At 44.2% G+C, this 24,959-nt stretch overlaps 1 pseudogene; it reads left to right on the top strand.

Moving 5' to 3' along the window:
- Nucleotides 1–24,628, top strand: part of LOC132399008 (sialic acid-binding Ig-like lectin 12) — a 38,384-nt pseudogene extending 13,756 nt beyond the window's left edge.
- Nucleotides 24,629–24,959: the final 331 nt, after the last annotated feature.

Here is a 24,959-nt window from a genome sequence, read left to right as displayed (position 1 = left end):
TCTGGGAGAAAATGATGCCCCTCAGTTTCCTATTGCACTCCTCTCCAATGAATAGGAGTGGAGGAGAATGAGGGTGATATTTGCAGGTTGATTCTCCCACTGGTGATCTGTGACTCGTGGAATACCCCAGGGTTAGTGTTGGGACCTCTGTTATCTTAATTATATATGTAAATGATTTGGATGTAATTGCAAATGGCATGATTAACAAGTCCAACACGAGGAAATCTGCAGATGCTGGAAATCAAGCAACACACACAAAATGCTGGTGGAACACACCAGGCCAGGCAGCATCTATAAGGAGAAGCACTGTCGACGTTTCGGGCCGGGACCTGACGAAGGGTCTCGACCGGAAACGTCAACAGTGCTTCTTCTTATAGACGATTACCAAGTCTGCTGATCATACTAAATTAGGAGGTTGTGGTGATAGTGAAGCAGGTTGCAATGAATTGCAAAGGTGTATTGATCAGTTAGGGAGATAGGCTGAGGAATCAAACAGATTTCAATTTAGCCAAATGTGAAGTGATGCATTTTGGACATCAAATCAGGATAGGACATTTACAGTGAATGGCAGGGCACCGGAGAGTTTTTTGGAACACAAGAGCCTGGGAGTACAAGTACACAGTTGACTGAAACTGGCTGCATGAGTATAGAGGATCGTGAAGAATGGTGTTTAGCATACGGGTCTTCAGTCAGGGCACTGAATCTAACACTGTTGAAGCAAGACTTGGAGTATTATGTTTCCTGGATCAGTTGCGAATGAGCAGCTCAGCTGTAGTTGTAACAAGGATAATAAAGGTGAGGCATTCCAGGACCAGGAGGCCAGAGTGGGTCAGAGACACTGTCAGGCGGAAGAGGGTGCAGAAGAGATTTATGAGAATTCTACCTCATAGGTTTATAATATCATGAAGGCTGTGGATAAGGTAGATGGTCATAAATTTCCCCCACCCCTCCCCCCAGGGTTGGGAGTCCAAAATTAGAAGTCAGTGATACAATAAAAGAGAGAGGAGATGTAAAAGAGACTGAGAGGCATTATCTTTACACAGAAGGTAGTGAGTACTGGGAATGAGCTGGCAGGGGAACAGGCAGACAGCATTGCAATTTTTAAGGGTATTTGCATGGTAGCATATGAGGAGTGGCTTGGGGGGGTTACAGACCAAACTCAGACAACTGGGAGTAGCAGGAAGGATGCTGTGGTCAGCAGGGACAAGTAGGGCCAAAAGGCCTGTTTTTATGCTCTATTACTTTATGGCCCCGTAACTTGAAAGCTGACTGTTCAGCATCTCTCCTTAACTCAGTCTCTTAGGTCCCAGCAACAGCCTCATCAGGGCAGTGGAAACAGATATAACAAGTTTGACCAGTTGGAATTAGATCAGCTTGTGGGATGTGGGGCGAGAGCCCGGCTGATTGGTGAACAGCTTCACAGAGACATCACTGGCTCAATAAGAATAGTCAGTGACAACTCAACAGTGTTGGTTGAGTTGAAATGTGTCAAACCGCTGATGCTGGGCAGTTCTTACACAAGATTGTTCAGGCGCTCAATCCCACATATCAGAATTAGCTCAGAGGGTTGTGGAAACTCTTGAACGAAAAGTGCTGAGGGAGGGTAACATAGTGGGAGGGGTGTTACTGAGGGAGGGTCACACAGTGAAGGCTGCAACTGGGGGGAGGGGTGGTGTGCTGTCTTTACGACAGTTATTTAGTTTATATTTTCGCTTAGTAATTCATTCAATAGTATTTTCTAGTTAGAATTAGAAGTGTTTAAAGTATATTCATTGCATGTAAAATATATCGGCATGCGATGACGTCACATCCGGTTTCGCCGCGTCTTGTGGGAAAGTACCGGTTTGAAATTAACGCAAGGGTGGGGGCTCACCACGAGGCTCGCCTGAGCAGAAGTTGTTTTGCAGGCATTAGAAATCACAGTGAGAGCAACGCTGTAAGTTAATAGATAATCGATATGTTGAACTAAGATGTTAATGCCGATCCTGTTAGAAGTAACGATGGTAGATAATGTTTATGCTTTCGTTAGTTAAAGAGTCGCGGATAGTTTGCATGGAAGTGTATTTAAAGTAGTCAATGGAGCAGGTAAACTCTCCCTGTATACTGCACGTTAGTGTAATGTAGTTATAGTCACCTTTGCAAGTATTTACACTTGAAATGTGATATTAAGGAAGGAACAAATACTGTATCAATCTTGTATTGTTTTATCAACAGTTTTCACCATATGTTAATGTGAAGAGTGAACAGTAAATGGTTAATCTTGCTGCGATCTGGTTCTTATTAACTGTGGTTTATCTCGACGTTAAATTCGGCGTTCGTGACACGCGAAGGAGAACGTTACAGTGAAAAAGCGGCATTATCAGGTGTTTCAAGTGCTGCAATGTCAGCTCAATCCAGCATCAAGTCGACGCCGCCCAGCGACAAGGGCAGTAAACCGACATCAAGTAAGCCCACCCGGGCGTTATCAGGTGTTCCAAGTGCTGCAATGTCAGCTCGATCCGGGATCAAGTCGATGGCGCCCAGCGACAAGGGCAGTAGAACGACATCAAGTAAGTCCACACAGGCTAGAGCCAAGGCAGAAGCCGCCAAGGTGCGACTGCGTTACGCCAAACAAGAAGCAGTTTTGAAAATGAAACAGGCCACCAGAGAAGTCGAAATCCAGAAAGAAAGGGCCACCAGACAAAGGGAAGAGGCTGCCAGAGAAGCCGAAATCCAGAAAGAAAGGGCCACCAGACAAAGAGAAGAGGCTGCCAGAGAAGCCGAAATCCAGAAAGAAAGGGCCGCCAGACAAAGAGAAGAGGCTGCCAGAGAAGCCGAAATCCAGAGAGAAGGGGCCGCCAGAGAAGCCGAAAAGGCCGCCAGAGAAGCCGAAACCCAGTTGGAAATGGCAAAAATATCGACAGAGTTGCAAGTGCTGCAGCTAGAAAGAGAAGAAGAAGCTGCCATGGCGGAAGCAGAGTACATAGAAGAAGCTGAAGGGTCGCGTGATCTGACCGAAGTAAGATCTACTTTAGAAAGGACCAGACTGGAACGCACAAGCGACTATGTACAATATCAAACAGACTGGCAGGCTCGTCTCCCCTCTCCATACCTATTCGATAACTTCCCCAGCTACGAGGAAGAAAATTTACCCTCGCGGCTCCGTGATGAAGTCAAGAATGAAAGAGCTGACAACCGATATTCTTTGACACCAAACTTACAAAGTTCGATGCGAAGAGACGCGGAGGTCGAATCCAGGACGGCAAATTCCATGAGAAACGTACGTTCTCAGTCATATAGGCGCCAACGTACTTCTCCAGCCCGCATGCCGCTTACAGCCGATCCCACGCTGCAGTATTTAGCACGACGGGATCTCGTCACTTCGGGACTGTACCAGTTTGACGATAAACCCGAAAATTACCGTGCATGGCACTCCACATTCACCAACGTGATCGACGGGGTCCAGCTCAGTGCAACCCAAAGGTTGGACCTTATGGCGAAATGGCTGGGGAAAGAATCACGCGACCAGGTGAGACGCATGCGTTCAGTGTACATCAACAAACCCGAGCTAGCCTTAAGCGAAGCGTGGGAGAGACTTTGGGAGAGATATGGGGCCCCCGACATTATTGAAGCGGCGCTATATCGACGTCTGGAAAACTTTCCTAAGGTGTCAGCCAAAGATCACTTTAAGTTAAGAGAATTCGGAGATTTACTCATGGAGATCCAAGGCGCCAAAGAAGATGGCTATTCAGCTGGTCTAGTATACCTAGATACTCCATCCGGGATTAGACCAATCGTGGACAAACTTCCATTTGGGCTGCAGGACAAGTGGCTGACTGTTGCCTCAGAGTACAAGGAAGACCACGGTGGTCGATTTCCTCCCTTTAAGCACCTCACTGAGTTTGTGCGCAAGGAGGCGAAGAGGCGAAACGACCCTAGCCTCGTGGGTCCAGGAAGCAGTTCGATTTACACCAAGCCAGGTAGATCCTCTTCGAATGTTTTCAACATTGATAAACCCGTGTCAGTGCTCAAGACCGAAGCCCTTACAACTAACAACGACCCTGGCAAGGATTGTCCATTGCATAACAAACCTCACCCCCTGAAAGCATGCAGAATGTTTAGGGAAAAACCCCTTGAAGAGAGGACGGCTCTTCTCAAGGAGAAAAGAATATGTTTTAGATGCTGTTCCTCAACCTCTCACCTCGCCAGAGAGTGTACGATCGCCGTGAAGTGTCCGGAATGTGATAGCCCAGATCACGTCGGGGCCATGCATCCCGACCTGTCACCGCAAACCGAGAGCGCTCCTTCACCCCCACAACAGGACGGCGGGGAGGGAGAGGCTCACTCTAGGTCAACAGCTGTCAGCACGAACTGTACAGAAGTTTGCGGTCAAGCTCAGTCAAGTCGTTCTTGTTCCAAGATCTGCCTCACTAAGGTGTACCCTAAAGGAGCCAAAGACAAGGCCATCAAAGCCTATGTGATTCTGGACGATCAGAGCAATCGTTCACTAGTCAGTCCAGAGTTCTTTAAATTGTTCAACATTGAGAGTGAGCGGTTCCCATACTACCTCAAAACTTGCTCAGGCAACATGGAAACCCAAGGAAGGAAGGCAGAAGGCATCCAGATCGAGTCCCTGGATGGTAAAGTCGTCATCTGTCTCCCTCCGCTCTTAGAGTGCAATGAAATCATGAATAACCGCGCTGAGATCCCGAAACCAAGTGCGGTGCTACACCAGCCGCATCTCCACCACATCGCCAAACACATCCCAGAACTGGATCCGAAAGCGGAAATACTCCTGCTATTAGGAAGAGATGTTATCCAGGTACACAAGGTTAGGCAGCAGGTCAATGGACCACTCGACACCCCCTTCGCGCAACGTCTGGATCTGGGCTGGGTGGTGATAGGAGAGGTGTGTCTCGGTGACGTACACAAACCGACGGTTGACACACTCAAGACCAATGTGCTAGAGACTGGCCGCCATTCGATTTTTCAACCCTGCACAAGTTCCATGTATATCAAGGAAGCACAACAAGGCGTTAACAAGCGCGAGGCAAGCGACGAGTCGCTGGGCCAGTCAGTCTTCGCTCAGATGAAGTATGACAATAAACTTGCTCCATCAGCTCAAGACGTCTTCTTCTTAATAATGATGGACACCAAAGTCTTCAGGGATGAAGCAAATAATTGGGTCGCCCCACTACCCTTCAGAGAACCACGCCAGCGCTTGCCAAATAACAAAGAGCAAGCGGTCAAGAGGTTCATGTCCTTACAAAAAACCCTGAACCGGAAACCCGAGATGCAACAGCAATATATAGCATTTATGGGAAAGATCTTCGCTAACGGACATGCCGAAGTAGCACCACCACTGCCGGAAGGCGGGGAGTGCTGGTACCTCCCAACATTTGGAGTTTACCATCCACAAAAACCCAATCAGATCAGGGTGGTCTTCGACTCCAGTGCCCAGTGTTCCGGCGTCTCCCTAAATGACGCGCTTCTCACAGGCCCCGACCTTAACAATACCCTACTCGGGGTCCTGCTGCGCTTCCGGAAGGAGAAGGTCGCAATCTTAGCGGACATCCAGCAGATGTTCCATTGCTTCTTAGTACAGGAGGACTATCGTGATTTCCTCCGTTTCTTATGGTATAAGGACAACGACATCAACAAAGAAGTTATCGAGTACCGGATGAAAGTCCACGTTTTCGGCAATAGTCCGTCACCTGCCGTGGCCATCTATGGGCTGCAAAGAGCCATCAGAGAGGGTGCACAGGAGCACGGTGACGACACCGTTAAGTTTGTAGAAAGGCACTTCTACGTCGACGATGGTTTGATATCACTACGGACAGAAGAGGAAGCAATCGATCTGCTCCGACGTACACAAGCCTCACTCGCGGAGTCAAACCTCCGCTTGCATAAGTTTGCATCAAACCGGCAGGCAGTAATGGAGGCCTTTCCACATGATGACTGTGCTCCAGCAATCAAAGACCTAGATTTAGATGGAGAAACCATACCTACACAAAGGAGCTTGGGTCTCCTCTGGGAGATAACGACCGACTCATTCACATTCTCTGTGCCGACCGTGATCAAACCATTTACCCGCCGTGGAGTCATCTCCACTGCCAACAGTATTTTCGATCCTTTGGGTCTACTGGCACCAGTTACGATTCAAGGAAGAGCCCTTCTCAGAGAACTTACGTCTGAGCCCTCTGACTGGGATACTCTTCTGCCTGAAGACAAGCTAAGCAAGTGGGAGGCTTGGAGAGATTCACTCCCGGATTTAAAACAGCTTCATATCCAACGCAGGTACACTGTGACCTCACCCACCGAGGCAGCGCTCACAGAATTATGTGTTTTTTTGGATGCGTCCACCAAGGCCATCGGCGCTGTGGCTTACTTGAAAGTAGTCGGAAAGGACGGCCAAGTCGAAGTGGGATTTGTAACGGGTAAGGCGAAGCTCACTCCTCCGTCGGAGCCGACGATTCCAAGGCTTGAACTGTGCGCAGCCGTCCTGGCCTTGGAAATGGCAGACCTTATCCAGGACGAGCTGGACCTAGAGTTCGACGATATCAAGTTCTACACAGACAGTAAAGTCGTGCTTGGTTATATTTACAACGAATCAAAACGCTTCTACGTGTACGTTCATAATAGAGTTCAACGCATCCGCCTGTCATCAAAGCCCGAACAATGGCATTATGTACGTACCGAGGATAACCCTGCAGACCATGCATCAAGATCCTTACCTGCATTCCGTCTGGCTCAGACAACCTGGTTTACCGGACCCCCTTTCTGCATCAGCCACCATCGGAAAGGACTCAAACGAACGAGATATTTGAACTGATCGAACCCGAGAGAGACTCGGAAATTCGGCCGCAAATACAAACAGGAGCCACCAACCTCACGGAATTGATACATACCAACGAACGCTTTCGGCGGTTCTCCACTTTGAATTCTTTAGTGAGAGGACTTGCGTTCCTTATTCATATGGCCAGATCACACAAACATTCATCCCGAAACAGTAAATGTAGGGGATGGCACAAATGTACTTTGCCTCGCACCACGGACGAATTAGCCCAGGCAAAGGACGTCATCTTCAAAGCAACGCAAAGAGCGGCTTTCGCAAAGGAGTTTTCAGGTCTCCAAGTCAACAAACCAATACCAAAGGACAGCCCTTTGAGGAAGTTCAGCCCGATCCTGAAGAACAATATCATCTGCATTGGAGGCCGATTAATACACTGCCAACTTCCGGCCGCAGAAAAGAGTCCAGTACTCCTGCCCAAAGGCAGCCATGTATCCTTACTGCTCGCCCGCCATTATCATGAACAGGTAAAGCACCAGGGCCGCCACCTTACCGAAGGAGCAATAAGAGCAGTGAGACTGTGGATCTTGGGAGGTAAATCACTGATCAATTCGGTACTTCATAAATGTGTAACCTGCAGGAAACTACGAGGCAGATTAGAAGTTCAACGCATGGCGGACCTCCCACCTGAGCGCCTTGAAGCCTGCCCTCCCTTTACAAATGTGGGGCTCGATGTATTCGGCCCCTGGTCTATCACTACGAGACGCACCAGAGGAGGACAAGCAGAGAGCAAGCGGTGGGCCATCATGTTTAGCTGCATGAGTTCAAGAGCGGTACACATTGAGGTCATCGAATCTTTGGATACCTCCAGCTGCATCAATGCTCTCAGGCGGTTCTTTGCGATAAGAGGCCCTGCAAAACAGTTAAGATCTGATTGCGGAACGAACTTTGTAGGAGCATCAAAGGAGCTGGGGATGGACAAAGCAGTGCAAAGGTACCTCAGTCAACAGGGATGCAACTGGGAGTTCAACACACCACACGCCTCCCACATGGGAGGCGCATGGGAGCGGATGATTGGGATCGCCAGAAGAATTCTGGATTCAATGTTTCTGCAGCAACGCACCCGATTGACCCACGAGATACTGTGCACCCTAATGGCAGAGGTCACAGCCATTATGAACTCACGACCACTCCTGCCTGTGTCGTCTGACCCAGAAAACCCCTTCATCCTTTCGCCATCAATGCTCCTTACATAGAAGGCAGGAGCACCTCCTCCACCAGGAGACTTTTCAGACAAGGATTTGTACACAAAGCAATGGAGACAAGTCCAGGCTTTGGCAAATCAGTTCTGGTCCCGCTGGAGACAGGAATATCTACCCTTGTTGCAACAGAGACGAAAGTGGACAGAACCCCGCAGGAATCTTCAAGTTGGAGACTTCGTCCTGCTCAGGGACAAGCAGATCACCCGCAACAGCTGGCCAATGGCCAGAATCACTGCTACATTCCCTAGCGGGGATGGACATGTCAGGAAGATCGAATTGAAGACTACCAACCAAGGCGATGTGAAAATTTACCAAAGGCCAGTTACAGAAGTTATTCTACTTCTACCCAATGACTGATTAAGAGACTAAGTTTGTACTCTGCTCATTGTGACCTTACGAAGGTCAAGCGGGGAGTGTGCTGTCTTTATGACAGTTATTTAGTTTATAATATTTTCGCTTAGTAATTCATTCAATAGTATTTTCTAGTTAGAATTAGAAGTGTTTAAAGTATATTCATTGCATGTAAAATATATCGGTATGCGATGACGTCACATCCGGTTTCGCCGCGTCTTGTGGGAAAATACCGGTTTGAAATTAGCGCGAGGGTGGGGGCTCACCACGAGGCTCGCCTGAGCAGAAGTTGTTTTGCAGGCATTAGAAATCACAGTGAGAGCAACGCTGTAAGTTAATAGATAATCGATATGTTGAACTAAGATGTTAATGCCGATCCTGTTAGAAGTAACGATGGTAGATAATGTTTATGCTTTCGTTAGTTAAAGAGTTGCAGATAGTTTGCATGGAAGTGTATTTAAAGTAGTCAATGGAGCAGGTAAACTCTCCCTGTATACTGCACCTTAGTGTAATGTAGTTATAGTCACCTTTGCAAGTATTTACACTTGAAATGTGATATTAAGGAAGGAACAAATACTGTATCAATCTTGTATTGTTTTATCAACAGTTTTCACCATATGTTAATGTGAAGAGTGAACAGTAAATGGTTAATCTTGCTGCGATCTGGTTCTTATTAACTGTGGTTTATCTCGACGTTAAATTCGGCGTTCGTGACACGCGAAGGAGAACGTTATAGGTGGTAAGAGCTCTTCCTCGTAAAGCTGAAAATTTTGTGGCAAAATCCTAGTCAAACAGTTCTGGAGACTGCTAGAAGGCTTTGAAACTGTGGAATGTCTTCTTGGCAGTGGACCAGAACAGTTTCTTTTCAGGAAAGGCTCTGTTTTTGAAGATTTCTGTCCATGTCCCTCAAGCGCTGAGCAGTCAGATTGCCAAAGCTCGTGTTTTCAACTTTGTTGGGAGCAGGGAGAGGTTTATTCCTCCTCATGGTCACTGACCCTGTTTACTTGCAAAGATGTGAGACTGCCAGCAGATCTTCTCGGCTGCATCCTCTGTGTCAACTGGGAAAAGTGAGCCAGCCTCTTGGTGGGTCAGTGGCAGGTGGAGGGGTTAAGACCCTTTGCTGGAGCACATGCGCCTCTGCTACCTGTCGTTCCACTGAAGAGGCTTGGCCGGGAGAAAAGTCTCTGCCCAGTCGAAACAGCTTTGGGCAATTTCATACCGGTGAGAGCGCTGGTAATAAAGCAGATGGTTACCTCCATGATCCAGTGCCACCTTGTCAATCTGATCCAGCCACTGTTTCTGTCTCCAGGACCCGGAGGAGGCTGGGGGACTTCTGGGGCAATCGGAGTCATTGGGTCTCTGCTGCCATCCTGAGTCTTCCGATTGCTGAGGGTGGTCAGTCATTGTTGTGCTCACGTACACAGCTGGCGGCTCCCCACATCAGGACTCTCCCTGCATCTGTACACCGAGCACCCTCGGAGATGTCATGAACCAGTGACATCTTATCTCCACTGGGACACTGGCTGAAGGAGGTCACACAGCTTCAGTGGCAAACCTCAGCCATTCCACTCTGCAGGAGCATTTCCAGGTTTATCCAGAGCTGTTGCGAGTATGGGATTTAGTCACATCCAGACAGCGTTCTCCAGTACCAGCAGGAGAATTCTGCTCTGGTCCCCATCCCAAGGAGGCTCACGTATCCAGAGAGTCCCAGCTGTGTTCACTCCTGTTCATTGGACCATAGGTCCAAAATTCCCCTCAGGAGAGGGTCCCACGAAATGTGAGCAACAGTGCAACAGGTTTACAAGTTGGGTCACTAACATCCAGTCCACCTGTCCACTCTGTGGCCGAGAGGAGTCACTGTACCGGATTTATACGGAGTGTGAGAGGTCGCAGTCCCTATTCGAATATCTGAAGGGACTCTTCCTCAGGTTTCAGCTGCACCTCAGCCCTGCTCTCCTGATATACGAGCACCAAGTACGGGGTGGGGGGGGGGGGGGGAGAGGGGCAGTGGTTGTGGGTTGCTCAAAAGATCTTCTGGTTGGCTTGCTCCTGGCCTGGCCGTGACCAATAAAGGGTTCTGTCTGGGCTGACTGCCTCCCTCCTCTGGCGACGTGTTCAGGCCTGGGTGTTCTTTGAGAAGGAGTCTAGGAATTGAGGGGGACAGTGTGTAATCTCTGGGAGCAGTGGGCCCCCCAGGGATTTGGCTGTTTTACAGACAGTAAAACTATTTTAATTGTTCAAACATAAATACTTATGTTTGTAAATCATGTATTTTGGAATACTAATGGTTTAAATCATCCGATCAAACGGAAAAAAATACTCAAAGTATTCCATAGAATGAATGCTAATGTTATTTTTGTGCAGGAGACTCATGTAAGGAAGGTGGATAGTCAACGTTTTTTTTAGGTTTTGGAAGGGACAACAGTATCACGCAAATTCGCAAGCCAAAGTAAGAGGTGTTTCTATTTTTATAGACTCATCAACTTCTTTTATACATCATGAAACAATTTCAGATCCACAAGGTAGATTTTTGCTTATTACTAGTCTACTTTTCAATCAAAAAGTTGTTCTAGTTAATGTTTATGCTCCAAATACTGATTGTCCTGAATATTTTAAATGCTTATTTACATCTTTTCCTAATCTGAATCAATATAGACTGATAATGGGTGGGGATTTTAACTGTTGTTTAAACCCTGTGATGGATAGATCCAAGCCTAACCAAACTCTTCCGAATAAATCGGCTTCTCTTATTAACTCTTTTATGATTGATTCAGCTATTTGTGAAATTTGGCATTTTCTTCACCCTAATGACAAAGAGTTTTCATACTTTTCCCATGTTTATCATAATTACTCAAGAACTGATTACTTTTTCATTGATCATCATTTACTCACAGATGTTACTGATTGTAAATATAACTGTATTACCATATCTGACCATGCACCTCTGAAGTTATCTATTAAAATAACGGATTCATTTGTCAATACTAAATTTTGGAGGTTTAATCCTATTTTACTGCAGGATTTAGATTTTGTTAACTTTATTAAACAACAAATTGATTTGTTTTTCGCAACAAATTCTACAGTAGAGATCTCTAGTGGAATTTTGTGGGATACTTTTAAAGCATATATTCGTGGACAGATTATTTCATACTCTGGTGGAGTTAGGAAACGAACTAATTCTAAAATATTAACATTAGTTGATAAAATTTATTCAATGACTCCAAGTAAAGAACTTTATAAAGAAAGAGTCGAACTTCAAATGGAACATAGTTTATTATTATCCTCTTCGATTGAAAGTCAGTTAATGAAATCAAAAATTCAATTCTATATGCATGGAGATAAGTCTGGTAAATTATTGGCTAACCAATTGAAAATTGTTTCGGATAAACGACACATTACTAGAATTCGTAAACAAGATGGTACTCTGACGGTCGATCACAAAGAGATAAATAGAGCCTTTCAAGATTTTTATAACTCCTTATATCAATCAGAATTCACTAAGGACTCTTCTATAATAAACGAATTTTTAAGGAAATTGAATATTCCAAAAATAACTGTTGAGGATAATGTAATTTTAGATACACCTATTACGGAATCTGAAATAGAAAAGGCTATTTCTTTAATGAATTCTGGTAAAGCTTCTGGTCCAGATGGTTTTCCTGTAGAATATTTAAAATCTTTTTCTTCTAGACTTTCTCCTTGGCTTTGTAAAATTTTTGAAGATGTATTAATTGTAGGTAAACTACCACAATCTTTTTATGAAGCTTCTATTTCTTTAATTCTTAAAAAAGATAAAGACCCTACTGAATGTGCATCCTATCGACCTATATCCTTATTAAATACGGATTTTAAGATTTTCAGTAAAATTTTGGCTATTAGATTAGAAAATATATTACCTCGAATTATTTCTGAAGATCAGACTGGATTTATTAAAAATCGCTATTCATATTTTAACATTAGAAAATTAATTAATATTATTTATACTTCTTCATCTAAAATACCAGAATGTGTTATATCTTTAGATGCTGAAAAAGCATTTGACAGAGCTGAATGGCCATATTTATTTACTACAATGCAACAATTTAATTTTAGTTCAAAATTTATATCATGGATTAAATTAATATACCATAAACCTTTAGCTTCGGTTTTTACCAATAATCAAAGATCCCCTTTTTTTCAGTTATTTCGTGGTACGAGGCAAGGTTGCCCTTTAAGTCCTTTACTATTTGACATTACTTTAGAACCGTTGGCTGCAGCTATTCGGGAATCACCTAATATTCTGGGTATTACCCGTGGGGAGAGGATGTATAAAGTATCATTGTACGCTGATGATTTGTTATTATATATATCTGACCCTGAAAAATCTATCCCTGCTATTTCGTCTTTGCTTGCTCAATTTAGTAATTTTTCTGGTTATAAATTGAATTTTAACAAGAGTGAACTATTTCCATTAAATATGCAAGTTCCAATTTATAAAGATTTACCATATAAAATTGTTAGATTATTTTACTTACCTAGGTATTAAAATTACTAAAAAACATAAAGATCTATTTAAGGTTAACTTTTTACCTTTAATTGATCAAATTAAGCAACTTGCTATTAGGTGGTCTCCACTATCTTTGTCATTGGTTGGTAGAGTTAATGCTATTAAGATGATGATACTACCTAAATTCTTATATTTATTTCAAGCATTACCAATTTTTATTCCTAAAGCCTTTTTTTGATACTATTGACTCTAAGATATCTTCTTATTTGTGGCAGAACAAAAACCCTAGATTGGGTAAAAAATATTTACAGAAGCCTAAGAAGGAGGGCGGCTTGGCTTTACCAAACTTAAGATTTTACTATTGGGCAGTCAATATACGGTATTTAATATTCTGGACACAAGAATGGACTATAGCTACTTGCCCACAATGGGTAAATTTGGAATGTAAATCTGTGCAAGATTTTTCATTGATTTCAATCTTAGGATCTTCACTTCCTTTTTCTTTATTCAAATTGAATAAACAGATAACTAATCCTATAGTCAGATATACATTACAAATTTGGTTTCAATTTCGTAAATTTTTTGGTTTGAATAAATTTATTTTATCATGTCCTATAATATCTAATTATTTTTTTCGGCCTTCATCTATGGATCAAGCTTTTCTTTTATGGAAAACAAAAGGTATAACATGTTTTCGTGATCTGTTTCTGGACGATAATATTATGTCCTTTGAACAGCTATCTAATAAATATAATTTACCTAAAACCCATTTTTTTAGATATTTGCAAGTTAGAAATTTTTTGTATAATGAGTTACAGTCTTTTTCGAAAGAATGCCCATTGGACATTACAGATAGAATTTTAGCTCTTAATCCTTATCAAAAGGGTTTAGTAGCCATCATTTATAAGATGATCATGAATTTACAGTCAGATGTATCAGAAAAAATTAAGAAGGAATGGCAAGAAGAGTTGCATTGTCTTATATATTCTGAGCAATGGGAAAAAAATTATTATTGGTAAATTCGTCCTCTGTCTGTGCTAAACATGCCCTAATACAATTTAAGGTTGTACATTGAGCTCATATGTCTAAGGATAAACTGGCTCGATTTTACTCTCATCTTAACTCAACCTGTCATAGATGTCATTCTGATGTTGCTTCATTGACTCATATGTTCTGGTCTTGTCCTTGTTTACAAAATTATTGGAAAGATATCTTCAGTATTATTTCAAAAGTCTTAAAAATTAATTTTCAACCACATCCTCTTACTGCAATTTTCGGTTTACCAATGACGGATAATAATCCTTTATCTGCTTCATCTCAACGAATGATTGCATTTGTTACATTAATGGCTAGAAGATCTATATTATTGAATTGGAAAGAAATTAATCCTCCAACTGTATTTCAGTGGTTTTCTCAAACTATTTCTTGTTTGAGTTTAGAAAAGATTAGAAGTGTGGTTTTTGAACCTTCAGTTAAATTTGAAGAAACTTGGAGACCTTTTCTTCAACATTTTCACATGAGTTGAATTGTCTTTTCCTAAACCTTACTTATATTATCCTTAATCGATTGGATGGAGGTTTGGAGTTATTGGCACTACTGTATATGTACTTAATATTATTCAATGGCCCATGTTGGTTAGTGTTTTTTTTTTTGTTTTTTTTTCTCTCTTTTTTTGGTTTTTTTTTCCTTTTTTTTTCTTTTTACTTCTTTGTTCATTATTGTTCTGGGTTTGAGAGGTTATATATTTTTATTATTACATATCTGAATGTCTATTTAAACTATTAATTATGTACTCGCAAATTTTGTATTCATGTTTCATTTATGTTTGTTTAAAACTAATAAAAAGATTTAAAAAGAAAAGAAAGTAAATCATGTATTTTTGTGTGAATAGTTTTGTACAAGAAAAGGGGTGGTGGAAAATGAACACTGCACTGTAGATAGTGAAGTATTTGAGAGGGACACAGTCAGAGACACTTGTTGTAAAGTGGAGTTTGTTGTCAGATGCACAAGTCCAGGTGAGCACAGATACAATGAAAAACTAACTTGTGGCAGCATCAGACACAGAGCATGACGTGCACAACATTCAGAGGAAAAACAAATTATACACAATTTTACAAGAAAGAACAAAATTTGAACAAAAATGTCCACTGTATTTGGCAGAGTGTTGCTATACTGAGTTGTGTTTATGTTTGTTCAAGAACTAAATGGTTGAAGCAAAGTAGCTGTTCCTGAAACTGGTGGTGTGGGAGTTCAGGCTTCTGTACCTCCAGCCTGATGGGAGCGGTGAGAAAATGGCACGGTCCGGGTGCTGGAGAGCTTTGATGGTCATTACCTTCTTGAGTTAGGTATGCTGGCCTGCTGGAAGGGTTTGTGATGTGATAATCTACTCCGTATCAATGGCATTACTGGATGAAAGAAGAGGGCCATTGGGGACGGGCAGTACAGAGGGAATGCCTCACTCCTGGATAGATGGCACAGACAGATTCGTGACTCTGTGAATTCTGATAGTTTGGTTTGAGTCAGTGAAGGAACAGTTAGTGCAGACCCCTATTCCCGTCTATCGCCAGCATCTGTGGCTCTCGATCACAGGCGTGTTGGCACTACTGGGTGCATCGAAGAACCAAACGGTTGAATGAAGCAGTTGTTCCTGAACCTGGTGATGTGGGTCTCCAGGACTCTGTCCCTCCAGCCTGATGGAAGTTGTGATAACGTGGCATGATCCGGATGGTGGGGATGTTTGACGATGGACATTGCCACTTGAGGTAGCGCCTACTGTAGGGATTTGCGATGGTCAGGAGGAATGTACCTGTTAACATATTGTGCTAAGTCCACTGCTCTTGGCAGCTTCTTATGTTCCAGCAGATTTAAATTGCTGCGGTGTGATATACCAAGACGTTACACATTGACTGGGCTGCAGTATCAGCAGGGTTTTGAGGCGGGATTGCTGCGTTGTTGAATGGGACGGTCTGTGAGAATGCTGCACTGTTAGGGTGTGAACAGTCAGTATGGACCCCTGTTCCAGTCTGTCTGTCACCAGCATCTGTGGTACTCGATCACAGGGATGTCCCACAGGCATCACTTAGATAACATTGATTCACATACAGATAACACATTGATTCCCAGATCCATAAGATCTGATGGATCCAATGAAGTAGATGGATGGAAGGAGCAGAGACAGTGACACATTAAAGAGCAAAAAGGAAGTGATTCCCAATAGATTCCGGTGTGTTCACAAGCCGTCCATTACCAAACATTGTTCATTCTCTCTACAGCCACCGTGTTGATGGAGTGGAGAGCTGACACACCATCACAAGTAAACAAGAGAGGTTTGTGTGCCTGGATTCCATGCCAGTACCGTTATCCGTCACGTCTGGATAAGAAGTCAAGGACTGGTATCTGGTATAACAGGGAAAATTCGAAATCTCATCATAGAGCCTTTCACTTCAATCACAGTCAGGAGACACAGAAGTTTTGATATCAAACCTGTCTGTCGGGTGACTTGAAAGACAGTGACTGTTCCCTGGTTATAGGTAACATCACTCAGGAAGGTGAAGGGCCATACTTCTTAAGGTTTGTATTTGATGAAAGGAATCGTTACAACTATCTCCCTGCTACATGGCTCCGTGTCTCTGGCAGGTGTTCTGTATGGCCACTCAACAGCAGACATTCATTCAGTGGGGAATAATATAAACCTGTACTGGGTCCATATTCACATCGTCACAACTCCCGATTTTCAGGAAACTTCCATTTAGTTCCGGATGCAGCCTATGTACTTTCAGCTTATTGACTGTTACTATGTCATGAAAGTCAATCTATGTTCCCAATCATTGAAGTACAACTGACATAGACACAAGAGGATCTCAAATATATGTGCAGTTTCTTACCAAATTAGGTCTCTCTACAACTGGCAGTGTTCACCTTCCCAACGACCCTCCACTCCTTCTCCATCTTCATCCCAACCATCCAGACTTCCTTCCATTCCACCGTCCTTTGTGTTTTTATCCACCATCCAGGTCTTGCCCTGACGTTCTCAATACTGTATTTTTTTTAATTTGCATTTTATCTTTTTGTATATCGGTTGCTGTCAGTCTTTGTTTATGTAGATTTTTGTAAATTCTATTCAATTTAGTTCTTTATTCCTGTAAATGACTGCAAGGAAATAAATACTGTATCTGTACTGTACTGGTAAATTTACTTCGAACTTTCTGAAATCATCTCCCCCATGACCAAGTCCACTCGGCCCATGTCTCACTGTTTGGGGAAGGACGTACCCCACTGGATGTATCAGTGACTGGGTGATATTGAGGCTCTCAGTGGAGGACTCTGATTCCCATTTCCCCTCTCAACAGCTTTCAGAACAGTAATGAACCCCACACTGTTCAACTTTCCCTCACACTCTACCCTCATTGTTCAGGGATCATCCTGTAAACACATTTCCTGTTGTGGAACTGGGATTTTTATCTGAACTGATGCATCTTGTGATATTGAACTAAAAGGATCCATTTCTCTGTGTTAGATTTCACAGATAAACCCATGATATTCGCTGGTGAATTTGTTGAAGGAAAGTCTGTGAACATAACCTGCATCTTCAACAGCACGTGTGATGGAACTTCACCCAACTTAACCTGGGTCACCCCCACGGATGTCCCACCATCTGTCTCAAGCAGTGTAACTTGTTGGAACAACACTCTGACATATACTTCTGTCCTGACCATGACCCCAGCGCCCAAACACCACGGACAAAGCCTCACCTGCAGAGTCAGATACCCATCTGTTTCATCGGAGCAGACCCTCTCACTAACTCTGCAGTGTAAGTATGGGGATTAGTTATCATACAGGTTCAGCAATACTCTGCAGAGTACACAGAAATAGTCTGCAAATTTCAGTATGATTACTAAATTATATACAGTGATAAATGTTGCCCTGAATATCCATGACAGGATCATACGACTATAAGACATAGAGGCAGAATGAAACTATTTAGCTCTTTGAATCTGCTCCACCATTCAGTCATAGCTGATCCTTTTTTGCTCCTCCTTAGCACCACTCCCCGGCCTCCTCCCTATGAACTTTAATGCCAATGGCCAATCAAGAACTTATCAATCTCTGCCTTAAATACACCCACCGACTTGATCTCAATAGCTGCCTGTGGTAACAAATTCATCACCTCCAAGCTAAAAAAATTATTCACTTCTCGGTTTTAACTGGACACCCCTCTATCCTGAGACTGTCCACTCTTGCTCTAGACTCCCCCACATGGGAAACATCCTTTACACATCTACTCTGTCTAGACCTTTCAAAATCCAAAAGGTTTCAGTAACATCCTCCCGCATCCTTCTAAATTGCGGCAAGCACAGGTACAGAGCCATCAAACAAACCTCACATGATAACCCTTTCATTCCCAGAATCATCCTTGTTAACCTCATCTGAAGCCTCTCCAAAGCCACCTTATCTTTTCTTAGATAAGTAGCCCAAAACTGTTCACAATGCTCAAGGTGAGGCCTCACCAGAAGACTCGGCATCACAGCACTGCTCTTATATTCTAGGCCTCTAGAAATGAAAGCTAATGTTGCATTTGCCTGCCTTGCCGAGTCAAAATGGAAGTTAACCTTTAGGGTGTTCTGTACAAGGACTCTGAAGTCCCTTTGCATCTCAAGTTTTTGGAATTTTTCCCCGTTAAGAAAATAGTCAGCAGATTTGTTTCTTTTACCAAAGTGCATGTCAATGCATTTTCCACCATTGTATTTCATTTGCCACGTTCTTGCCTATTCTTCCAATCTGTCCAGGTCCTTCTGCAGCCTTCCTGTTTCACAAACACTACCTGCACCTCCAACAATATTTGTGTCATTTGCAAATTTGGTTACAAAGCCACCTATTCCATTATCCAAATCATTGATATACAGCATAAAAAGCAGTCCCAACACTGACCCCTGCAGAACACCACTAGTCACTGCCAGTCAACCAGAAAAGGATCCTTTTATTCCCACTCACTGCCTCCTACCAATCAGCCAACGTTCTAACCATGTTAGTAACTTGGGCTCTCAACTTTGTAAGCAGCCTCATGTGTGGCACCTTGTCAAAGGCCTTCTGAAAATTCAAATGTACAACATCCACTGCTTCCCCTTTATCTATCCTACTTATTATCTCCTCGAAGAATTCCAACAGGTTCATCATGCACGATTTTCCCTGAAGAAAACCATGCTTACTTTGTCTTACGTTGTCTTGTGTCAGCAAATACGCCATAACCTCATCATTAACAATTGACACCGACATCTTCCCAACCACTGAGGTTAGGCTAACTGCTCTATGACTTCCTTTCTGATGCTGCCTCCCTCCTTTCTGAATGAGTGGAGTGACATTTGCAATTTTTCAGTTTTCTGGAACCATGCCAGTGCCCAATGATTCTTGAAAGATCATTACTAATGCTTCCACGATCTCTACTGCTACCTCTTTCAGACCCCTAGAGTGCAGTGCATCTGATCCGGGTTCTGTATGTACCCTTAGGCCATTCAGCTTTTTGTGCACCTTCTCCCTTGTAATAGTAACAATACTCATTTCTCTTCCCTCACACCCGTCAAGACCTCACAGTGCTCATGTCTTCCACAGTGAAAGTGATGCAAAATACTCATTTAGTTTTGCCATCTCCTTGTCCCCTGTTATTATTTCTCTGGTCTCATATCCATGCTCATCTCTCTTTTACTTTTTATATACTTGAAAATGCTTTTTCTATCCACCTTGATATTGTTTGCTAAATTGCTTACTTATTTCCAGCCTTTCCTCCCAATGATTTTTTAGTTGCTTTCTGTAGGTTTTAAAAAACATCCCAATCTTCTATCTTCCCGATAATATTTGCTTTGTTGTATGTCCTCTGTTTAGCTTTTATGTGAGCTTTGACTTCCCTTGCCAGCCGTGATTGTACCATTTTGCCATTTGAGTATTTCTTTGATTTTGGAATACACCGATCCTGCACCTTCCTCACTTTCCCAGAAACTCAAGCCATTGCTGCTCTGCTGTCAGGTGTGCCAGCATCTCCTTCCAATTTACTCTGGCCAACTCCTCTCTCACACCACTGTAATTTCCTTTACTCTACTGAAATACTGCTAAGTCAGACTTCACTTTCTCCCTATAAAACTTCAGGTTGAACTCAATCATACTGCGATCATTCTATCTTAAGGGTTCCTTTACCTTCAGCTCCCTAATTGCCCCAGTTTGTTTACATAACACCCAATCCAGCATGGCTGATTTCCTAGTAGGCTCAAGGACAAACTGTTCTAAAAAGCCATCTTACAGGTATTCAACAAATTCTCCACAAACCATTACAAATCATTATAAATCTGATTTTCCTGATCTAACTACATGTTAAAATCTCCCATGACTATCATAACATTGCCTTTGGACACAACTTCTCCATTTCCCATTGGAATGTTGTTGTCCATATCTCAACTTCTGTTATGAGGCCTGAATATCACTGCCATTAGGATCCTTTTACCTTTGCAGTTTCTTTACTCAACTCACAAGGATTCAACATCTTCTGATCCGATGTCACATTTCTAATGATTTGATGCTGTTCTTTACCAGCAGAGCTACACCATCCCCTTGGCCTACCCACCTATCCCACTGATACAGTGTGTAACTTTGGACATCCGGAGCCCAACTGCAAGTATCCTACAGCCACAATTTGCTAATGGCCACACCTTCATACCTGACAATCTGTAAAGGTGCAATAAGATCATCCACTTCATTTATGATACTCTGTGCTTTGCGATATAACATTGTATTTGTTAACATTTCTGATTCTGCATCCCTCATCCTATCTGCATCCCTTGTCCTATCATCTGCCTGCCCTTCTTGGCAGTCAGACTGCGTGTTACCTTTGTATTTTTTTACCATCCATCCTATCCTGAGTCCCCTCACTCTGGATCCCATCCCCCTGTCAACTTAGATTAAACTCTCCTCAACAGCTATAACAAACCTCCCCGCGAGAATATTGGCTCCCCCTTGGGTTCAGGTGCAACCCATCCCTTTTGTTCAGGTCATATCTCCCCCAGAATGGATCCGAGTCAGGGCCGGATTAACGTAGTGGTAAAAGTAGCATATGCTACGGGCCCCGCCCGCACTAAATGCTTGCAAGCTGCAGACAGCTGAAATCGGCATCTCACCGTATTCTCACGACTGTTGGAGTGAGTTTTGGGTAGACGATTCATTTACACTTAAATAAATGACTTCAGCCACCAGTCTTCTGTTCTTTGAACTGTGGATTGAGTTCAAAACAATGCATTTCCTAAAAGCTGTGAACCCAGTTTCATTCTGATAATAAACTTTACTTCGCACTTTGAGTTTCGGGGAAGTTCCTTTGATTCTGAGAACAAACTGTTCCAGCTCCCGGGAGCAGACCGTCCTCGGACACACTGACAGCCAATCAGCGAGTACCGCTTGGAGACGCATGCTCTCATTGGGGGAAGGGTATTGGTGGGCGGGACGGTGTGCGCTCGCAGCGGTCTGGGGAGAGGCCGGAGATTGGGAGCTGCAATTCGGGTAAAGGCTGCAACACCGGCCGGGGTCTAGTTGCGCATCTGTTTGCCACTCATGGTTCCCAACTGCAGTGCAGAACGCTCATTTTCAAAACTGAAAAGGATTTAAAATGAACTAAGGAGCACCAAGGGTCAAAACAGATTGAACAATCTCACTCTTATGAGCATTGAACATGATTTTCTGCGTGAAATAGACATTTCCAGTAACATCAACAAATTTGCTCAAGCTAAATCTAGAAAAACTAACTTTTAAATGTAATTTTGTTATTTTTGACATTTGAAATTGATACCTACATGTAAGTAATACTATTACTGGTGTCTGACATTTGTCGTATCATCTGGCTGTGTAGCAAATGTAAAAATTGAATTACTTTACTCTGCAAGTAAATAATTTATGTTTTAATACTTATGTGCATTAAAAAAAAAATCAGGGCCCCTTTATAACATATGGAACAGGCCCCACACGAGTTTAATCCGGCCCTGATCCCAATGATCCAAGAACCTGAAGCCCTGCCCCCTTTGAGCCAAAGCCTGACACTCGCACCCTCGCCACTGGCCCACTCCCAAAAATGGCGGTTCTTTTGGACCCTTCTGTACTTTTAATTACAGTACTCATCTCTGCGCTGCCCCTGCCGCTGATTGGGATGGCCAAATGACACAGAACACTCGCGAAACTCTACTTTTAAACAAGCATCTCCGACCTGCCATAAATCTCTCCACGCTGAGCGCTGCTCCCGCCGTGAACTGGGCCGCCGGCATGACCGAGGCCGATGGCCGCTGGGCTCTAAACCTACCGGGACATCTGAAATAATCTCAGTAGCGACCGTCAGCATCGTCCTCCAAACACTGCAGCTTTACCAAAGTAGCGACCCCCACCCTACACCCCTCCCGACGTCGGGCAGAGCTTGTTCCCCGCTCACCGCCACCACCCAGTACCATACACCCCGAACTCGGTGTAGGCAGCCTGCTGACCCTCCTGGAGTTTGAGAAGAAGACACGGGCCGTGTGGGCAGTGACCATCTGTACACCCTTGTTATCTTCCCTGGAACCTGCACTAGGAGAGTCCCCTCCTTCCTCACCTGTCTGAACACCCTGCTTTTGAATAACTGCGCGGGATGATGCGACAGGGCTGGACACTCCTCGGCAGGGCGCTTGGCCTCCATTGAGACTTCAATTTGGGATGCTGAACACACCGGTAGCCTTCCGCCCACAGGCAATCCCTGCTCTTCAGGGCTTTCCCCCTTGCCGGAGGATACGCGCTCTGGTCGCGCAGCCTCAACCGGAGGAAAGTCTGTCTCCCCGCACGGCCCCGGCACTGAGGCGCCGCTCACCAGCCCGGAGGCCGCCGCAGCTGCGGGCTCCTGTACGGTAGGACTATCCTCCAGCTCTGGGGAGACACACTCTGAGCACCCGGCCTTAACCGGAGGGTAAATCCATCCCTTCATGTGCCCCCTGGTCTCCTTCAGACCACAGATGTGCAGAGGTACGCTGACCTCCATTTCGGATGTGTCCGCAGCCTCCGGCACCACTTCCCCTTTCCCGACCGTAACTGGAACTCGGATGCCTTGGGCCCTCTGGGTTGGGTTTCAACAGGAACTACCCGCCCCTTCGCAGGGGAAGAAGCTTCGAGATTTTTTTTTGCTTCTCTTTGCCTTCCTTCCTAAACCCACTCCTCACCTTCATCCGTGCTGCGCCCATCACCGACCTCCATCGCCACAGGCACGGGGAAAGAAGTGGGGGTGGGGGCGACAGGAGGAACATAATGATGATGCAGCGGGGGAAGGCCCAGCCACAACAGTTTATGCCTTCGTGATCGAGTTAGCAGCCTGCCGATTACAAATTAGTCCAAACATATCGAAAGTTGTATTCCTGTTCAATTTCTCAGATGCAACAATGCATTGAAGACCCACCCCCTCCCCCGGCATCTCAACCATGATATTCTCAGCGTCATTCCTACTGACTGAAGTTGGTACAGTACATTGTACAGCATTTTTCAGAGCCATTAATTTGAAAGGGTGACCCACTTCGCGAGATGTTCCTTCAGAGCCCGCATCCTCTGCATTCGACTGCGACCCACATCTCGGAGCTGTAGTCTGACATGACGGTCACTATTCAGTCCGAAATTCTACAGCTACACAACTCTGAACCCAACGGGGCGCCAGCAACTAAACTCAAAAAGCAACAGTTCAGAGAAGGAGGGAAAATTGGAGTTATCCGTGGATAGGTTGGGATGTCCGTCTGGTTTTAAGTATCCCCAGTGACTTGGCCTAGACAGCCATCTGTGGCAATGAATTTCACAGACTCACCACCCTCTGGCTAAAGAAATGCTTCCTCATCTGCGTTCTACATGGACATCCCTCAATTCGGAGGCTGTTCCCTCTGGTCCTCGACGATGCACTATTTGAAACATTATCCTCACATCCTCTAGACATAGGCTTACAACGTTCGATCGTTTCAATTAAATTCCCTCATTCTTATAAAATATAAGCTCAGAGCCATCAAATGCTCCCCATACCCCCAAGACCACAAAGAACTATCTTCAACACTTTTGCTCCACAGACTTGTCCCCGCAGGACCCACTCACTATTTAAAACTGATTTATGATCTTTTATCCTAAACAAGAGAAAATCTGCAGGTGCTGGAAATCCAAGCAAAACACACAAAATTCTGGGGGAACTCAGCAGGGCATGCGTTATCCACGGGGGAAAAAAAAACACAGTTGACGTTTCCGCGAGTTTTGCTGAAGGGTTCCAGCCCGAAATGTCGACAGTACATTTTACCCAATGATGCTGTCTGGCCTACTGATTTCTTCCAGCATTTTGTGTGCTTTGCTATGATCTTTCATTACCTCGAAACTGTTGCACTGTTCACCATCTGTTTGTCTTTAGACACCCCACAGAATTTCTCAATCACTTCTCCCAAAATGTAAACAATTTCTTGGTATTCCTTGAACACCCTTCATGATAGTTGAACATGAAGGAAGGGATTCCTGCATCGATCCTCTGCTCCGTCCAGAGTTTCCCAGTGTCTAACCCAACATGGAAACATCTCGGTGTCACACTGAACACAACAAGTTCCAGAAATGAACTGTGGCTGGAATTTCCTCAGGTGACCCCCCCAGCAGGCTGGAGTTTATGAGTGTGTGGCGGAGAATGAACACGGGACAGCGGAGAGGGCCGTCACCCTCAGTGTGGAGTGTAAGTGGACATTGCCCAGCACTCGTCTCTAAACACAGATGTATCATTGCAGATGGGAGGAGCAGGTATTCACCAGCCCCACTCACACACACAGGCACATCTGTAAATTGAGTGTGTGCTTTCACATGATGTATCTGTGTGTCCTTCTGCAATTGTACTGATGTGTGTTTAGAAACATACATCACACAAGAAATGTGATGTATGTTTATACACACATCAGTACAATTGCAGGAGCACACGCAGATACATCACGTGCAAGTACACACTCAATTTACAGATGTGCCTCTGAGATGCAGACGTGTTATCAGACAGATTTACACTCACAGATTCCCCCTCTCTTTGTTGTCAGTCTAACCCTCACTA

Source organism: Hypanus sabinus, chromosome 1 (genome assembly GCF_030144855.1).
Source record: "Hypanus sabinus isolate sHypSab1 chromosome 1, sHypSab1.hap1, whole genome shotgun sequence".
NCBI classification, from domain to species: domain Eukaryota; kingdom Metazoa; phylum Chordata; class Chondrichthyes; order Myliobatiformes; family Dasyatidae; genus Hypanus; species Hypanus sabinus.
Note: the sequence above shows the minus strand (reverse complement) of the source record. Positions and strands in the feature narration are given on the sequence as shown.